The sequence below is a fragment of the Panthera uncia genome (genome assembly GCF_023721935.1).
Source record: "Panthera uncia isolate 11264 chromosome A3 unlocalized genomic scaffold, Puncia_PCG_1.0 HiC_scaffold_11, whole genome shotgun sequence".
NCBI classification, from domain to species: domain Eukaryota; kingdom Metazoa; phylum Chordata; class Mammalia; order Carnivora; family Felidae; genus Panthera; species Panthera uncia.
The window spans coordinates 87,331,494-87,349,335 of NW_026057578.1; positions in this window are offsets into that span (position 1 = coordinate 87,331,494).

Sequence of the window (17,842 nt, forward strand, 5' to 3'; positions counted from 1 at the left end):
AAAATAGATAAACTAGCCTTCATCAAAGCTAAAAGTTTTTGTGCTTCAAAGAACACCCTTAAGAAAGTGAAAAGACAACTTGCAGGATGGGAGAAAATATTTGTAAATCATACATCTGATAAGAGACTGGTATGCAGAATATATAAAGAACTCTTACAACTCAACAATAGAAAGATAATCCAACTCTAAAAGGGGCAAATGAGAGGGGCCTGGGTGGCTCAGTCGATTGAGCGTCCAAATTTGGCTCAGGTCATGATCTTGCAGTCCGTGGGTTCGAGCCCCATATAGAGCCTGATTGCCTGGAGCCTGCTTCAGATTCTGTCTCTCTCTCTCTCTCTCTCTCTCTCTCTCTCTCTCTGCCCCTCCCCCACTCAAGTTTTGTCTCTCTCTCTCTCAAAAATAAACATTAAAAAAAATCATTTTAAAAACATTTTTTCAAATGATTTGAATAGATATTCCCTAAAGAAGATAGACAAATGGCCAATATGCACATGAAAAGAAATAAAAAACATTAGTCATTAGGAAATGTAAATCAAAACCACAATGAGACACCACCTGAAACCCACTGGGTGTGGAAACATTGAAGCCCTCATTCATACATTGCTGGTGGGAATGTAAAAGGGTGCAGCCGCTTTTCAAAACGGTTTGGCAGTTCCTCAAATTGTTAAATATGGCAGTTACCGTATGACCCAGCAATTTCATTGGAATAGAAATATACAGAAATATATCCAAAAGAAATGAAAACATGTGTCTACATAAAAAGTTGTGCATGAATATTGATTCCCAGATTCCCACCCTAAAACCTACAAACTAATCACCACCTACATTTCTCCCATCTCAGAGGAAGAGGTATTCCTATGTGCTTAATTTCCCTCTCTTTGCTTTGGGGCACTCCAGGTTTCCATCTCCTCCTTCATTTTGGTATTTCTCATCCACTGGCTCCTTCCTGTCATAATATGAATGTGTTCAAGTCCCTCCCAAGAAAAACAGAGAAAATATCAAGCTGTTTCTCGCTGTCAGCCTACACCATGTCCTGCTTTCCATCAGATTTGCTGAAGATGATTTATCCTCCTAGTCCTTATCCCCTTATCCCCAGTCACACCCCAAACCACTGCAGCCTGGGCTCTCCATGCCCCCACCCACTCATAATTGTAAAACCCCAAGGCCTTTCTTCAGTCTTTATCTTACTTGACCTCTCTTTGGCATTGAGTAGTTAACCACTGCCTTCTCCAAACTCCCTCAACTCCACTCTCTGCCTCAGACTCCATTCTTCCACACTTTTGCTCCTGCCTATCCCTCGACCCACTATCTCTGGGTCTCCTTCAAGGGCTTCTCTTCCCCCATTTCTTAACATTGGTTTATTTCTGAGCCCTCTCCTCATTTCACTCATCAGATTCTCCCTGGAGATTCACCCTTATATACGTGGTTTGATCCACCCTGTATATGTTCCCAATTCCCACAGGTCTGCTTCCAGCTGTCTTCTTTCCTGAACCCCAGATCCACACTTACAACTGCGAAGCAACATCCGTGGATGCTTCAAACCCAACAGGTTCTTAGGAGTTTGCTAAGGCTGCCATAACAAAATACCACTGACTGGGTGGCTCAAACCACACAAATTTATTTTTTCACAGTTCTGGAGGCTAGAAGTCCAAGATCAAGGTGCTGTTAAGTTGGTTTCTTCTGAGGCCTCTCTTCTTGCCTTGCAGGTGGCCGTCTTCTTGCTGAATTCTCACATGACTGTCCCTTGGTCTCTGTGTTGTCTGTGCCCTAATCTTCTGTTCTTTTTTTTTTAAGTTTATTTATTTTGAGAGAAAGAGAGAGAAAGACAGTGAGCACAAGTGGGAGAGGGGCAGAGAGAGAGAGAGAGAGAATCCCAAGCAAGCTCTGCACTGACAGTATAGGCTTGATGTGGGGCTCGAACGCAGGAACCATTAGATAATGACCTGAGCTGAAATGGGACACTTGACCGACTGAGCCACTCAGATGTCCATAATCTTTTATTCTTATAAAGAACATCAGTCACTTTGGCCTCTGGAGGATGGACCTATCCATATGCTTGCATTTTACCTTATTTACCTATGTAAGGCCCTATCTCCAAATACAATCTGAGGTACTGGGAATAAGGTTTTCAACATAGGAATTTGTGAGGAACACAATTCCGCCCACAACAAAGTTAAAAGCTGCGTTCATCGAGGTGCCTGGGTGGCTCAGACAGTTAAGCATTCAACTTCGGCTCAGGTCATGATCTCACGGTTCGTGAGTTCAAGCCCTGCACACATCAGGCTTTTTGCTGTCAGCATAGGGCCCGTTTTGGATCCTCTGTCCCCATCTCTCTCGGCCCCTCCCCCACTGGTTCTCTCTATCTCAAGATAAATGAATAAACTTAAAAACAAAAAGTTGTACTCATCATTTTCCCCACCTCCAGCGGCTCCCTCTTCTGTAGTCCCTCTCTTGCTGAACCCCTCAAGGCTCTAACCAGAAACCTAGAAGGTACAGTGTTTCCTCTTAAAAGATGGGACTAAGCAGAGGTGCTCTCACCAAACCTGCAGGCTACAGAGGGCATCTGCCTCTTGCCTGCTTCCCAGATGCCATATTGGAAGAAAGCCATCAAAGACCTACTAGGATTGTCAGAAAGGACTCAGAAGCCAACTTGAGAGGCTTCCACGGGCCAAAGGTGCAACAAATAGAGCATGGCCAAGGATAATAATCAATGGATTGAAATATATTAAATATATTTAAATCCATGACTTCATAATTATTTTTAAATGTGTATTTATTTTTGAGAGGGAGGGGAGGGGCAGAGAGAGAGGAGGACAGAGGATCTGAAAAGGGCTCTGTGCTGACAGCAGAGAGCCTGACACGGGGCTTCAACCCAGGAACCATGAGATCATGACCTGAGCCCAAATCAGACGGTTAGGAGGGCAAATCCTGCCTGGTAAATCGGAAGATGACCCTTTTGTTTCTGTCGGATACCTGAGGAGTTCCAGGTGAAGAACGTTGGTCTGGGAGCTGAGTTTTCGAGGAGAACTGAACCTGAATTGCTGTGTAGAGTGAGGATTTCGTTTCCCAGAGTCATCTAGTAATCCAGGAGGGAGGGGCAGGTGCAAGAGTTCTGAGGGAGTTGTGGAGCAAGCAAAATTACAAGAGGCATGTGCTTTTAAGCCTTACCTTTGTTATTAATTTATGATTTTAGTGCATTGTGGGCAGATGACATGATCTGTGTGTTATTGATTCTGTGAAATTTATTATAGCTCCTTTTATAGCCAATGCAAATGTTCTTCCTGTGCTCAAAAAGAATATGAATTCTCTCTTGGGTGTGGAGTTCCATTATATCTAATACAGCAAACATATTAGTTGCATTTTTAGATCTTCGCTATCTCTGTTTTTTGTCTGCTTGCTCTCTTGGTTTCTGAGAGGAGTGACTTTGCAGTAATACAGGCTGTAGGATATTTATTTAAAAGTAAAAAGATGAAGATTAATATTTAAAAGTTAAACATTTTTCAAATTGCTGGAAGTGGGAAGAAACAATGAAGAAAACAGACCAGGAAACAAATGATGGAAAGCAGCAAGGGAGTATTAAAAAACAATCTGAAATTATAAAAGATGATAAGAGTAAATCTATCAACCTGTATAACAATAACTGAGTGGTGGAAACTTGCCAACTCAAAGAAAATACTTTCAGATATGCTTTAAAAATGCAAAAATATGATAGCAATAAAAGATACACCTAAAACAAAGTTGCTCAAGGAGTTTGGGAAAGGCAAATCTCAGCGGGTTTTAAAATAACTTGACATCACTGATTCTCAAGTATATTCGAAAGAGTAGAATATAGAGTGACAAATATTTGTTGAGTGCCTACTGGGTACCAGGCATGTGTTACAAAGCTGCAATGATTCAGACAATGTGGGGTGAAGCCAGAATTCGGCAAACAGTCAGCAGAAACAGAGTGGAGTCTGGAAACAGTCTTACACTTGCATAAGAATTTAACCTATGATAAAGACGGTATTTCAAATATGTAGGGAAAAGGCAACTTTAACCTCCATCTTTAAAAAAGAACAGTAATAGGGGCACCTGGCTGGAGTGCAGGTTGCAGTCAGGAGAGCATGCAACTCTTGATCTCAGGGTTGTGAGTTCAAGCCCCACGTTGGGTGTAGAAGTTACTTATAAACAAACAAACAAAACACTTAAAAAAAAATAGTGGGGCACCTGGATGGCTCAGTTGGTAGAACATCCAACTCTTGATTTCAGCTCAGGTCATGATCCCAGGGTCGTTGGATCAAGCCCCCTGGAGCTCCACACTGAGTGTGGAGCCTGCTTAAGATTCCCTCTCCCTCTGCTCTTCTCCCCGACTCACGCACATGCTCTCTCTCTAAAATTAATAACAATAATAACAGCAATAAATATTAAACACAGAGTTAGAGTTCCAACGCATAAAAAAATCATTCCCGATAGATTAAAGATATGGACATAAAAACCTCACTCAAGTAACAGAATAAAATATAGGAGTATATATTTTATATTAGGGCTCTACCTGAATTGCTCAAAGAATTTGAATAAACAGTTCACGGCAAATACAAAGGGCAATTAAACATGAAAAAATGCTTAACCTCACTACTAGTTTAAAATTGCAAATTAGCACAACAGTGGTATGCAGGGTGGGGGGGCTGGGCAAAGGGGACACCCTTGGGCACAGCCTTTTTGAAGATCAATTCAGCAGTATATACCAACAATTTCAAATGGGTCATCCCTTTAATCTGGCAATCCCATTTCTACGAGTTTACCCTGTGGAAATCTTCACACAGTGTTCAAAGATCTTTGTAGAAGGATGTTCAGTTCCAGGGGATTTAAAACAGCAAACCACTTGGGGTGGAGCCTAAATTTCCATTAACAGAGATGAAGAGGTCATAGCACATCAGAGAAGGTCAGGAGCTGTGTGGGCCACTGAGGAAAGGGGAGCTATGGGCTTGGCTTCTCCCCTCTCAGAGCCAGCCTCCCCACACTGGGCCTTGTACTGAGGAAAGCTTTCCTCTGCAGAGACCATGGTCTCAGCATCCCAGAGGATTCGGACCTTCCCATCCGGAAGGAGCTGTGGTCTCCATGCATGAGAGTTTATGTTCTTAGTCATCATCTTTGCTGATTTCACATTTATTTTGAGAAAAACACTTAAGTCTTGGGCCTTTTGGTTAGGCAAACTATCAAGATACATCATTGGGTGTATCTTATTTTAAATACAAAGGTTCAAAAGAGTGAGAAGCTCTGCATATTTTAAATTGTTGGGGATGGCTGAGGTTGAGAGTGTCTTTGTAAATGGTTCCCTTTCATTCATTTATGGATTCAACAAATGTGGGACTGACAGACACAGCCTCTCAAGAAGCTCCTCTCATGAGAGGAACTCTCGTGAGGGAGACAGTAAATACAAAACCCCCAAAATATAAAACTTCAAGTGACAGTAAGTGCTGTGAGGGGAGAACGAAGGATTTTGGGTGTCTGTATTTGGGGTTCTACAGGGAATATAGAGGAACTTCCTTCCAGTTGGGAGGTCAGGGAAGGTTTCCCTGAGGAAATTACTTTAGGCGAGACCACAGAAAGATGAGGAGTGGAAAAGGAGCCCAGAACAGTTTGCATAAAGAGGGAAGGGTTTGTACAAAGGCCCAAGACAGGGAATAGCTGGGAGATTTATGCCGTTATGAGTTTTAACGCTGGTGTGGCCTGAGCACTGAGTGGGATGGCAAGATGGAAAGAAGCCACCGATTCAGGATCTGTGGGCCACTCTAAAGATCTGTAATTTTCTACTAAGGGCATTGCAAACCTATTTATGGGTGAGGAAAATGTTTCTTTTTAACGAATAATATTCAGAGCAGGCAGTCCCTGCAGTCCTATTTTGGGCAAGGGGGTGGGTATCCCCTGGTCAAAGCCATTACCCACAGGAAATTGGGAGGAAGGCCAGAAAGGTAGCCAAAAGAACCTGAGATGAATTTCCTCTTGAGAATGGAGACCACTGAGAGGCCTCCACAGGCATTGCTGAAGCACTTCCGTGAAACTGTTTCATGAGGCTGTGCATAGGCTCCAATCCAGACTGAAGAATCCAGACTCTGGGAGGTGCACTGGCCAGAGAGGTGGTGTCCTCCAGCGGGGGCGGGGGCAGCAAGTGAGCGGGTGTCTGGAAAACTGTGAGTCTTTCTATTTTGATGAGGTACCAATAGTTCATTTTTGCTTTTGTTTCCCTGGCCCCTGGAGACGCGCTGAGTAAGAAGTTGCTGCAGCCAAGGTCAAAGAGGTTTTTGCCTGCTTTCTCCTGGAGGATTTTCATGGCTTCCTGTCTTACATTTAGGTCTTTCATCCATTTTGAGTTTATTTCTGTATATGGTGTAAGAAAGTGGTCCAGGTTCACTCTTCTGCATGTCGCCATCCAGTTTTCCCAGGATCACCTGCTGAAGAGACTGTCTTTATTCCATTGGATATTCTTTCCTGCTTTGTCAAAGGTTAGTTGGCCATATGTTTGTGGGTCCGTTTCCGGGTTCTCTATTCTATTCCATTGATCTGAGTGTCTGTTCTTGTGCCGGTATCATACTGTCTTGATGATTACAGCTTTGTAGTATAGCTTGATGTCTGGGTTTGTGATGCCTCCAGCTTTGGCTTTCTTTTTCAAGATTGCTTTGGCTATCCGGGGTCTTTTCTGGTTCCACACAAATTTTAGGATTGTTTGTTCTAGCTCTGTGAAGAATGCTGGTGTTATTTTGATAGGGACTGAATTGAATACGTAGGTTGCTTTGGGTAGTATCAACATCTTAACAATATTTGCTCTTCCTATCCAGTTGCATGGAATATTTGTGTGTGTGTGTGTGTGTGTGTGTGTGTGTCTGTGTCTGTGTCTGTGTCTGTGTCTGTGTCTTCTTCTGCACAGCAAAGGAAACAATCAGCAAAACTAAAAGGCAACCGACAAAACAGGAGAAGATATTTGGAAATGACATATCAGATAAAGGGTCAGTATCCAAAATCTATAAAGAACTTAGCAAACTCAACACCCAAAAAACAAATAATCCAGTGAAGACATGGGCAAAAGACATGAATAGACACTTCTCCAAAGAAGACATCCAGATGGCCAACCATCACATGAAAAAATGCTCAGCATCATTCATCATCAGGGAAATACAAATCAAAACCACAAGGAGATACCACCTCACATCTGTCAGAATGGCTAACATTAACAACGCAGGCAACAACACATGTTGGCGAGGATGCGGAGAAAGAGGATCTCTTTTGCACTGCTGGTGGGAATGCAAACTGGTGCAGCCACTCTGGAAAACAGTATGGTGCTTCCTCAAAAAATTAAAAATAGAACTACCCTACGACCCAGCAATTGCACTACTAGGTATTTATCCAAGGGATACAGGTATGTTGTTTCGAAGGGACACATGCACCCCCACGTTTATAGCAGCACTATCAACAATAGCCAAAGTATGGAAAGAGCCCAAATGTCCATCAATGGATGAATGGATAAAGAAAATGTGGTATATATACACAATGGACTATTACTCAACAATCAGAAAGAAATCTTGCCATTTGCAACTACGTGGATGGAACTAGAGGGTATTATGCTAAACGAAATTAGTCAGTCATAGAAAGACAAATATCATATGACTTCACTCATATGAGGACTTTAAGACACAGAACAGATGAACATAAGGGAAGGGAAGCAAAAAGCATATAAAAACGGGGAGGGGGACAAAACATAAGAGACTCTTAAATATAGAGAACAAACAGAGGGTTGCTGGAGGGGTTGTGGGAGGGTGGATGGGCTAAATGGGTAAGGGGCACTAAGGAATCTACTCCTGAAATCATTGTTGCACTATATGCTAACTAATTTGGATGTAAATTTAAAAAATAAAATCAATAAAAAGCAAAAAAGCAAAACTGTGAGTCTTTCCACAAGGGGACTGGTCAGAGTGTGGAAACACCAACCGTAGTGGCATCTGACCTGAAAAAGGGCTTTGGGAGCCCAGGCTTCCGGGCGGAGGGAGTTAAGGGATAGAAGAGAGGGAGTGCCCAGACAGGAACTGAAGTGGAGGCACTTGATCTTGAATGCTGGAGCATTTTCTCATACCTACTTTTTTAAGACTTCTCTTTTGTGCCTCATAGTTCACCCCAAGATTTTGGCGAAGTCTGCGGACCTTTCACCTGTGCTGATGCAAATCATTGCACGGTCTGTGTTCACACCTCAGACTCAAGGATGGCTTTCCCAATGGCCCCCTCCTGCCTCTCTTCTGAGGCCTCCAAGATGCTGACAGCACCTTTCAAGAGAAGGTAGTGGTCCTGGAACCCCAGGAGGTAATGGATCAGAACACGGTAAAATGGAAAAAACAAGCAAAGTGTGAACATGAGAGACTCCCCGCCCCCAAATATTCTACAAAGGCCAGAAGCTTGACAGACAAATCTGATAATGCAAGCAAGAGCTCTTTAGTCAGCAGAACCCTTACATGACACAGGATGAACTAATTAGGCAGCTTTATGAGTGACCCCTCTTTCCTCTTTGACCCTCTCAAAAAGAAGATAGTTATAATCCATGCTAGTGAGGAAGATGCCACATTCAGGGCCGTGTCTTCAGATGCAGAAAGCTATGGCAACCATTCTATATTAATTTTTTTAATGTTCTTTTTAATTTTTGAGAGAGGGAAGGAGAGACAGTATGAGTGGGGCAGGGGCAGAAAGAGGAAACACAGAATCCGAAGCAGGCTCCAGGCTCTGAGCTGTCAGCACAGAGCCCCAGACAGGGCTCAAACTCACGAACCTCGAGATCATGACCTCTGCAGAAGTCGGACACTTAACTGACTGAGCCACCCAGGTGCCCCAGTACCATTCTAAAGTAGGAGACACAGGGGAGCCTGGGTGGCTCAGTGGGTTAAGCCTCTGACTCTTGATTTGGGCTCAGGTCATGATCTCACAGTTGTGAGATGGAGCCCTATGTCACCCTCCGCGCTGGGCATGGAGCCTGATCAAGATTCTGTCTCCCTGTGCCCCTTTCCCCTGCTCACACACCCCCTTTCTCTCTAAAATAAATAAGTAAATAAAGTAAAGTAGGAGGCACAAACTCCCATCTGCCTACAGGAGTCAGGCATTCGTAGAGAATAAGCAGGCCACAGGAAGACCACAAAGCTGATGGAGCATGACTCAGTTCTGGCCAATTATTATCATATTGATGGGGAAGACCTATGCTGCCTAATTTTCCCATTTAAAAAAAGCCCACATAAATCTAGATTATAATGTGAAATTTACAAGTTTTTATGTATTTGCAACTAATTCAAAATTTATAAAATACATACCAAATCTGTTTGAGGTTGGATATTATATTCATTTCCTATGGCACTGTAACAAATTGCCACCAACTTGGTGACCTGAAGCAGCACAGATGTATTCCCTTACTTTTCTGGAGGCCAGAAGCCTGACATCAATTTTACTGGGCTAACGTCAGGGCGTCACCAGGTCCGCATTCCTTTTGGAGGCTCTGGGGGAGAATCTGCTTCCTCTCATTCCCTAGCTTCTGGAGGCAGTCTGCATTCTGTGGCTCATGACCCCTTCCTCCGCCCCTCTCGTCCACATTCTCATATCTCATCACTGTGTCAAATCTCCCGCTGTCTCCTACTTACAAGGGCATCTGTGATTAACTGCAGGGCCCGACTAACTGGATAATCCAGAATAACCTTCCCATTTCAAGACCCTTAACTGAATCACATCTGCAAAGTCCCTTTTGCCGTTTGAGATTATACTCACAGGTTTCAGGGATTAGGACCTGAATATCTTTGGAGCCATTATTCATCCTATCACAGGTATGTAGTTGGATATAGCCCTCAGATTTGAGCCTATCAGAGATTTTCCTCCAGCTAGAATAAAATATCCCTCAAATACCCCAATACTTTGGTCCCTGAACCTATGATTCTTTTTTTTAACAGCTTTATTGACGTTTGATGTAAATACCATAAAATAACATATTCATCCATTGTAAGTGTACAATTCAATTATTTTTAGTAAATGTATAGAGCTGTGCAACTATCGCAACGATCCAAATTTAGAACATTTTCATCACCCCAAAAAGTTCCCTTGCAGTGCTCATTTGCAGTCAGTCCCTATTCCCAGATCTAGCCCAGGCAACCACTGACCTACTTCTACGTGTATAAATTTGCCTTTTCTGTATAGTTCACATAAATGGGATCATACAAGATACAGTCTTTTGTGTCTACAATGTTTTTGAGGTTCATCTATGTCATGTGTGTATCAGTTATCAGTAATTATTCCTTTTAATTGCTGAGCAGTCTTCCAGTGTGAATACACCACATTTGGTTTATCCATTAACCTGTTGATAGGCGTTTGGATTGTTTCCTGGTTTTAGCTATTATGCATAATGCTGCTACGAATATTCATGTACAAATCTTCGTGTGGACATGTTTTCATTTCTCTCAGTAGATAGTTAGGAATGGAATCTCTGGGTGGAAGGGTAGGTTTATTTTTAACTTTTTAAGAAACTGCCAAACTGCTCTCCAAAGTGGCTGTACCATTTTACACTCCTGTTGGGAATGTATGAGGGATCCAGTTTCTCCACATCCTTGCCAACAGTTGTATAGAATATCTTTTTCCCATTGAATTTCCTTGGCACCTTTGCCAAAAGTAAATTGGCCTTACATGTGAAGTCTTATTTCTGACTCTCAATTCGAGGCCATTGGTCTATGTGTCCATCTTACTATCGGTACCACATTGTTTTGATTACTATAGTTTCGTAGTAAGTTTTGCAACCAGAAAGTCTGAGTCCTTCAACTTTATTCTTTTTCAAAAAATTTTTGGCTATTCTGGATCCTTTGCATCTCCACTTTGATGATAGAATTAGTTTGTCAATATCTACAAAGAAGGCAGCTGGGACTTGGATAGGGATTGCATTAAATTTGTACATCAATTTGGGCAGTGTTGACATGTTAAGAATAGTTTTTTTGTGAATTTCTTAGGAATTTGTATATACAGGACCATGTCATCTGTGAATACACTTTTACTTCCTTTCCAATGTGGATATCTTTTTTTTTTACTTTTTTACTTTTTACTTTTTTACTATTCAGATTTTATATTCTTGAATCAATTTTCATAGTCCATATCTTGCTAGGAACTTGTCCATTTCAACCAGGCTATTGAATTTGTAGTATTCCTTTATATTCTTTTTATTTCTGTAGGATCAGTCGTGATTTTGCAATTCATATTTTTTCTTTTTCTTTTTTTTTTTTAAATTTTGGTCAGCCTAACTAAAGATATGTCAATTTTGTTAATCTTTTCCAGAAAACCTAACTTTTTTTTAATTGATTTTTGTCTCTGTTGTTTTTCGGTTTTCTATTTCATTTGTTTACACTTTAATCTATATTATTTTCTACCTTCTGCTTGCTTTGGACTCAGTTGGCTCCTTTTCTCCAGGTTATTAATGTGGAAGCTTAAGTTATTGATATGAGAGCATTTTTTCTTTTCTAATATAGGTGTTTAAAGCTATACCTTTCCCTAAAAGCACTGCTTTTGCTGCATCCCATAAATTTTGATACGTCGAATTTTTTTTTAATGTTTTTATTATTTTTGAGATAGAGAGAGAGCAAGCAGGGGAGAGTCAGAGAGAGAGGAGGAGAGAGAATTCCAAGCAGGTTTTGCACTGTCAGCATGGAGCCCAACACAGAGCCTGAACCCATGAACCCTGAGATCATGACCTGAGCTGAAATCAAGAGTCGGATGCCTAGCCGACAGAGCCATCTAGGCACCACAAGTTTTCTTTTTTATTCAGTTCAAAAATAATTTTCCTTGTGATTTTTTCTTTGAACCATGGGTTATATCAAAATGTGTTGTTTATAAGACACTCCTAAATATACAGAACAAACAGAGGGTTGTGGAGGGGGATGGGCTAAAAGAATAAGGGGCATTAAGGAATCTACTCCTGAAATTGTTGCACTATATGCTAACTAACTTGGATGTAAAATAAATGAATGAATGAATGAATGAATGAATGAAAAAATAAATAAAAATTTTTTAAAGAATGTATTGTTTAATTTCCAAGTATTTAGGCATTTCCCAAATTTCTATCTACTTCCAATCTACTATCAATTTAGTATTGTGTAGAATATTAATTTGGGACTATTATGGGTATACTTCCTCTTTTTCCTTTTTTCAGTCTTAAGTTTGTTGTTCTTGCTGTTGTTGTTTAGACAACAGAAATTTCACCAATGTATCAAATCACTCTTACTCTATTTCTTGCAAAGTCTCCTGGATTTGTATCTCTTCATATTTGCGTATTGCCTCCAAAATGTTTTAAACATTTTTTGTTATGAAAATTTCCAAACTTCTAGAAAAGTAAATTCAATAAACATCAATATATCCCTCCACCTATATTTAATAATTGTTAACATTTTGTAAACAACTTGCTTTATATATTAGGATAAACCATTTGGAATCATTCCATTTACCTTTTCATGCATCCTTGCTTTCTGGCACTCCAGAGATGTTTTCTCATGTGGCTCTTTTTATGAGAAGCATTTTGAGACCTTGTTGCCTGAGAATTTTTTTCACGTTCGAATGACAACCTGGCTGGATATAAAACTTCAAGTTCAAAATTATTTTCTTCTGGTACTTAAGAAATATTATTCCACTATCTTCTTACGCCCAGTGTTGCAACGGAGAGATCTAATGTCGATCTAATACTTTTCAAGTTTTCTCTTTGGTATTTTTAGATTTTACCATCTGGTATCTTGTGTGGGTTTTCCCTTCTCTCTTTTATTTTCCACTCTGTAGCCCTTCCAATCTGAAGCCATTCATTCTTTTCAAACCTGGAAAATGTGTGTCTATTATTTCTTCAAATATATTCTTCTATGCATTTTCATTTTTTCCTTCTGAATTCCTGTTATAGATGTGGGCATTTACTTCTACCTTCCTGATCTCCCAATTTTATTTTTTTATCTCCTCATTCTTTTTTTTAATTATTTTTTATTTTTTATTTATTTTAGAAAGGGACAGAGTGTAAGCAGGGGAGGGGCAGAGAGAGGGAGACACAGAATCTGAAGCAGGTTCCAGGCTCTGAGTTGTCAGCACAGAGCCCAATGCGAGGCTCAAACCCATGAACCGTGAGATCATGACCTGAGCTGAAGTCGGACACTTAACCGACTGAGCCACCCAGGTGCCCCGATCTCCTCATTCTTTAATGAGTCCTTTTTGGAGTGTTTCCCATAATGATATTCTCTAATTAATTTATTTTTCATCGGTTATATATCTCACTTATTGTGCTCTTTATTTCAACTATTATCTTTTTCTTACCTAATATTTTCATTTGGCTCTTCTAAACTTTTTTTGGTTTTTGCTTTATAGTGCTAATATTACTTTTGTATATTTGTAGAGCTGATTTGAAATCCCTGGTCCATCTGTACTAATTCTCCTGCTTCTGTCCTCCTGTTTCTTCTGATGTTACATGTGATGCATTTTGCTTTTCTTTTGGTTTAATTTTATGCCTTGAGTGTACCACTACTTAGGCTTGTGAGACTATATTCCCTGAGGGTATTCCCTACTCTGCTCCATACAGCCTTTTGGGGAGGGACAGAAGGCCACTCAGTGTTAGCCTATTAAGTTCAAGGAGAGAACAGGGACTCCGATCTCTAGTGGGGCACCCCAGGCACCACACAATCACATGGCATCACATCTGCTTGTCTTCACCTGGCCCCAAACTCCTTGGGGTCTTGGTTTTATTCCTCCCTTCCCCCCGGGCTGGAAGGAAGCTGCCTTTCCCGATTGGGAGGGCCAGCCTGGGGATTTGGAGGGCAAAGAGTAAAGGAGTGAGGATACACTCAAAGACAGTTGTTCCCCTAATTTATCTACTCTTGACCCTGACAGGGCTTTCATGCTGTTCTGAGTTCATTCCCATGGACACCCTGACCAGTGGCCTGAGCCACTGCCTCTGCAGTTCTACAGAGAGAGGCAATGTCTGTCTGATGCAAAGGTGTGGGAGAGGCAAGAACAGAAAGTCCATTACTTTTCTTTTATCCTTATGATTACTGTCACCTCTGCCTCAGGCTGCAACTACTCTACACACACACACACACACACACGCACGCACGCACGCGCGTGCAATTTTGTTCTAAAGAGGCTTTTAGCTCCCCAGGCGTTTCTTCTTTGTTGTTGCTATTTCCTGGATTTCATACTGCTCTCTATAATTCCTCCTATGTTTAGTTTGGGGAGGAGGCCAGCAGCCCAAGTGAATTCTCATCTTGGCAGAATTGGAACAGTCAAGAGATGTCTATTAGTCAAAGGAGAGGTAAACTAGACCATTGGATAGGTAAGGAAAAGAATAGACTGGGCCTAGAGATACGTATTTGGGAGTCATCAGGGCATATGTGGCTTTTCAAGCCACGAACCTGGATGAGATCTCTTGGGGAAGGATTATAGATATAGGAGGCACCTTTTGAAGAATATACTCTGGTGGTGCATGGGTGGCTCAGTCGGTTAAGCATCCGGCTCTTGATTTCAGCACAGGTCAAGATCTCACGATTTGTGGGATCAAGCCCTGCGTTGGGCTCTTCGCTTGCAGCATGAAGCCTACTTGGGATTCTCTGTCTCCCTCTCTCTGTGTCCCTCCCAACTCTCTCTCTCTCGCACAGGCTCTCTCTCTCTCTCAAAATAAATAAACAGACATTTTTCAAAAAAGAAAAATATATCCCTTACTGTAAATAAAAGTTTAGATCTGGCTTGTATATCAATCTCTTATCAGTTTGGCCTGTGTGAATCGGTCCTGGTGAGACTGCTCACTTTGGGGACCCCACGAAATTCAAGTGTCTGGCCCAGCAAATCTAAAGCTCAGACTCTGACCTACAGGGTCTCCATAGTTCTGTGCCAAGCCCCACCACCAGATTCCCTCTATTAATATTTCCTTTATCATTTTAACTTCCTGAGATAATGTGAGCAGCAGAAAAAATGGTGCTTATGAAAATGTTTTGGCAAGTCACAGGGTGTGAACAACCATAAAACACCGAATCATTCTAACTATAAATGGCCTCTTTCTCTAGGAGCAGGCAAACAGGTGTTCACATGATCACAGGAAACTCCAGGACGTGAGGAATAGCCTGTGCACAGGCACGAGATCTAGGAGTCAGGCGACAGCAGATCCTGAGGCAGATGGAAGGGCACTACTGATGTGTTGTAACTGCCCGAGGGGTGCCCAGAAGCTCAGATGGGCTCCGACTCAGCCAGGAAGTTAACTGAAGGGTGAGTGAAAGCACGGACAAAGGAGAACATGCTATCAAAGACCAACACATAGGAAAGCCAGAGACAGAAGTGTAGAAAAGCTGAGACCTGGTAGGAAGGGGAGGGCACTTCAGTTCTTAAGATTTCTAACACTCATAAATCCTCACTGTTCTGTGATTTCCTAAACAGACCTTGTCCCCCAACCCACTCCGTCAAGCCATAGCCGAGCTTTGGTCATAACCAAAACCATCCCAGTGTTGATACCATAACCTCTCAATACACCACTCTGTGACCACAACCTCCTGTTCCTCCAGCCCCTACACGCTTAGTCTCACAACACTTGCTCTTCAATCTTATTGAGGCTTCTAATCCCTTGAAAACAGTCAGCAAGTATTGGTTGAGCATCTACTATGTGCCAGGTATGGTATCAGGTGACTTCCTTCCTCATTCCCTTCCTTGTTCAACTGGATTCTAAGAGGCATCACTTCACCCATTTCTGACAGCACTCTCAACCTGGCCCCTGAATCTCCCCTGCACCCGTCCTAAACAAGGGTCACCATTCAATGTCAATGACCCTGCTCCGTAGTCAGGCCCCAATGCTTTCAGCCCCCACCCCAGCCATCACACACATTCAGAGAAATGAGCCACTAATGCCCTGGAATGATATTCACAGGATGCTTCCTGAACAAATCACCCTGACCCATCTACCTTTCTCAACCTGTTCCTGATCCTTCAGACTCTGTTTCTAGTTTCCTGTTTTCCCGTTCAGGACCATATCTCATCCTTCACACCTGGCTCAGGCAGATGTCTTTGCTCCCAAACTCCATCTTATTGGAAACTTTACTCACCTGCTCCTATCTGCTGTCTTCCTTGCCCTTCTGCCGCTTTTCATAGGTGAGCTTCCCACCTCGATGCTGGTGTCCCCTCATCCCTGCAGCCTGCCATCCACCCCACCAGCAGCTCTTCTTAAAGTCATCAATAGCCTCTGGTTGCCAAATTGAGTGGACTCTGCAGTCCTGCCTTGGCCTCTCCAAGGCAATTGACAATGCAGACAACTTCCTTCTTAACAGGGAATTTACGGAAGTAACATGTAAGTATATTCTCATTGTACCAGAAAAAAAGAAGAAATCAAACCATACTGATGTATATAAAGAGTAAAACTCCGCCTTAGCCCTCACCCTAACTAGCTTTCTCCTGCACCATAGGTAACTATTATTAACAGATTGCCTGGAGCTCTTCAAGGCCTGTTTCTATTTATTTGCCTCCATATATATTGACTAGGACTGTTTCTTGGACAATTTCAAATACACCCAAAGAGTGGGGAGAACAGTTTAATGAATTCCCATATGAGTATTATCCACATTCAACAATTATCAAAGCTTTGTCAAACTTACTTCATCTTTTCCTTGTGTGTGTGTGTGTGTGTGTGTGTGTGTGTGTGCGCGTGTGTGCTGCTACTGAAGTATTTTAAATAAATTCTACACTTAATGCATCTCTAAAATATGTCAATGTTTTTTTACAAAGATGTAATGTCATTATCACATTTAACAATAATTCCTTGGATTTCTGTAATAGTAGGTCATATTCAAATTTCCCCAGTTGTCTCAAAATGTCTTTTTTTATAGTTGGTCTATTTGCATTAGGACTCACATACTGCATTTGGTAATTGTGTTTCTTAAATTTCTCTTAGTCTAGAGCAATCCCTCTTTTGTTGTTTTTTGTTTATGCATTTTGAAATTTTATAAATATCATGTAAGTGATTTCGTAGTATTCATTTTATGTATATACAATGACTTACTTAGGTGTTCAACTAATGATGAAACGTAATCTTACTCCGGTTTTTCGATAAACAATACCACAATAAAAAAGCACCTCACTGAGTACACTGAATATTAAAAAACACAGATTAGACACAGCTGAAAAGAGAAATCATGAAGAAATTGTTGAAGGAATTACTTAAAACACAGCAAAGAGAAACAGGAGAAGAATATTGTGACAGAGGATATAAGAGTTATGGTGTACAGAATGAAAGGACCTGTCATTTGTCTAATTGAAATCACAGGGTGTGCCTGGGTAGCTCAGTTGGTTAAGTATCAGATTTCAGCTCAGGTCATGAACTGATGGTTCATGAGTTTGAGCCCCATGTTGGGCTCTGTGCTGACAGCTCAGAGCCTGGAGCCTGCTTCAGATTCTGTGTCTTCCTCTCTCTCTGCCGCTCCCCTGCTCATGCTCTGTCTCTCTCAAAAATAAACATTAAAAAAAAGAAAGAAATCATAAGACGGGGTCACCTGAGTGGCTCAGTCGGTTAAGTGTCTGACTTAAGCTCAGGTCATATTCACACAGTTCTTGCGTTAGAGCACCAAGTCATTGGGCTCTCCTCTGACAGCTTGGAGCCTGGAACCTGCTTTGGATTCTCCCTCTCTCTCTGCCCCTCCCCTGCTTGCACGTTTCTCTCTCTCTCTCTCTCTCTCTCTCTCTCTCTCTCAAAAATAAATTAAATAAATGAGCATTAAAAAAAGAGAGAAATCATAGGAAGGCATTATGGAAAGAATGTAGGAGAAGCAATATGTGAAGAGGAAAAGGAAGAGTATTCCAGAACTGATGA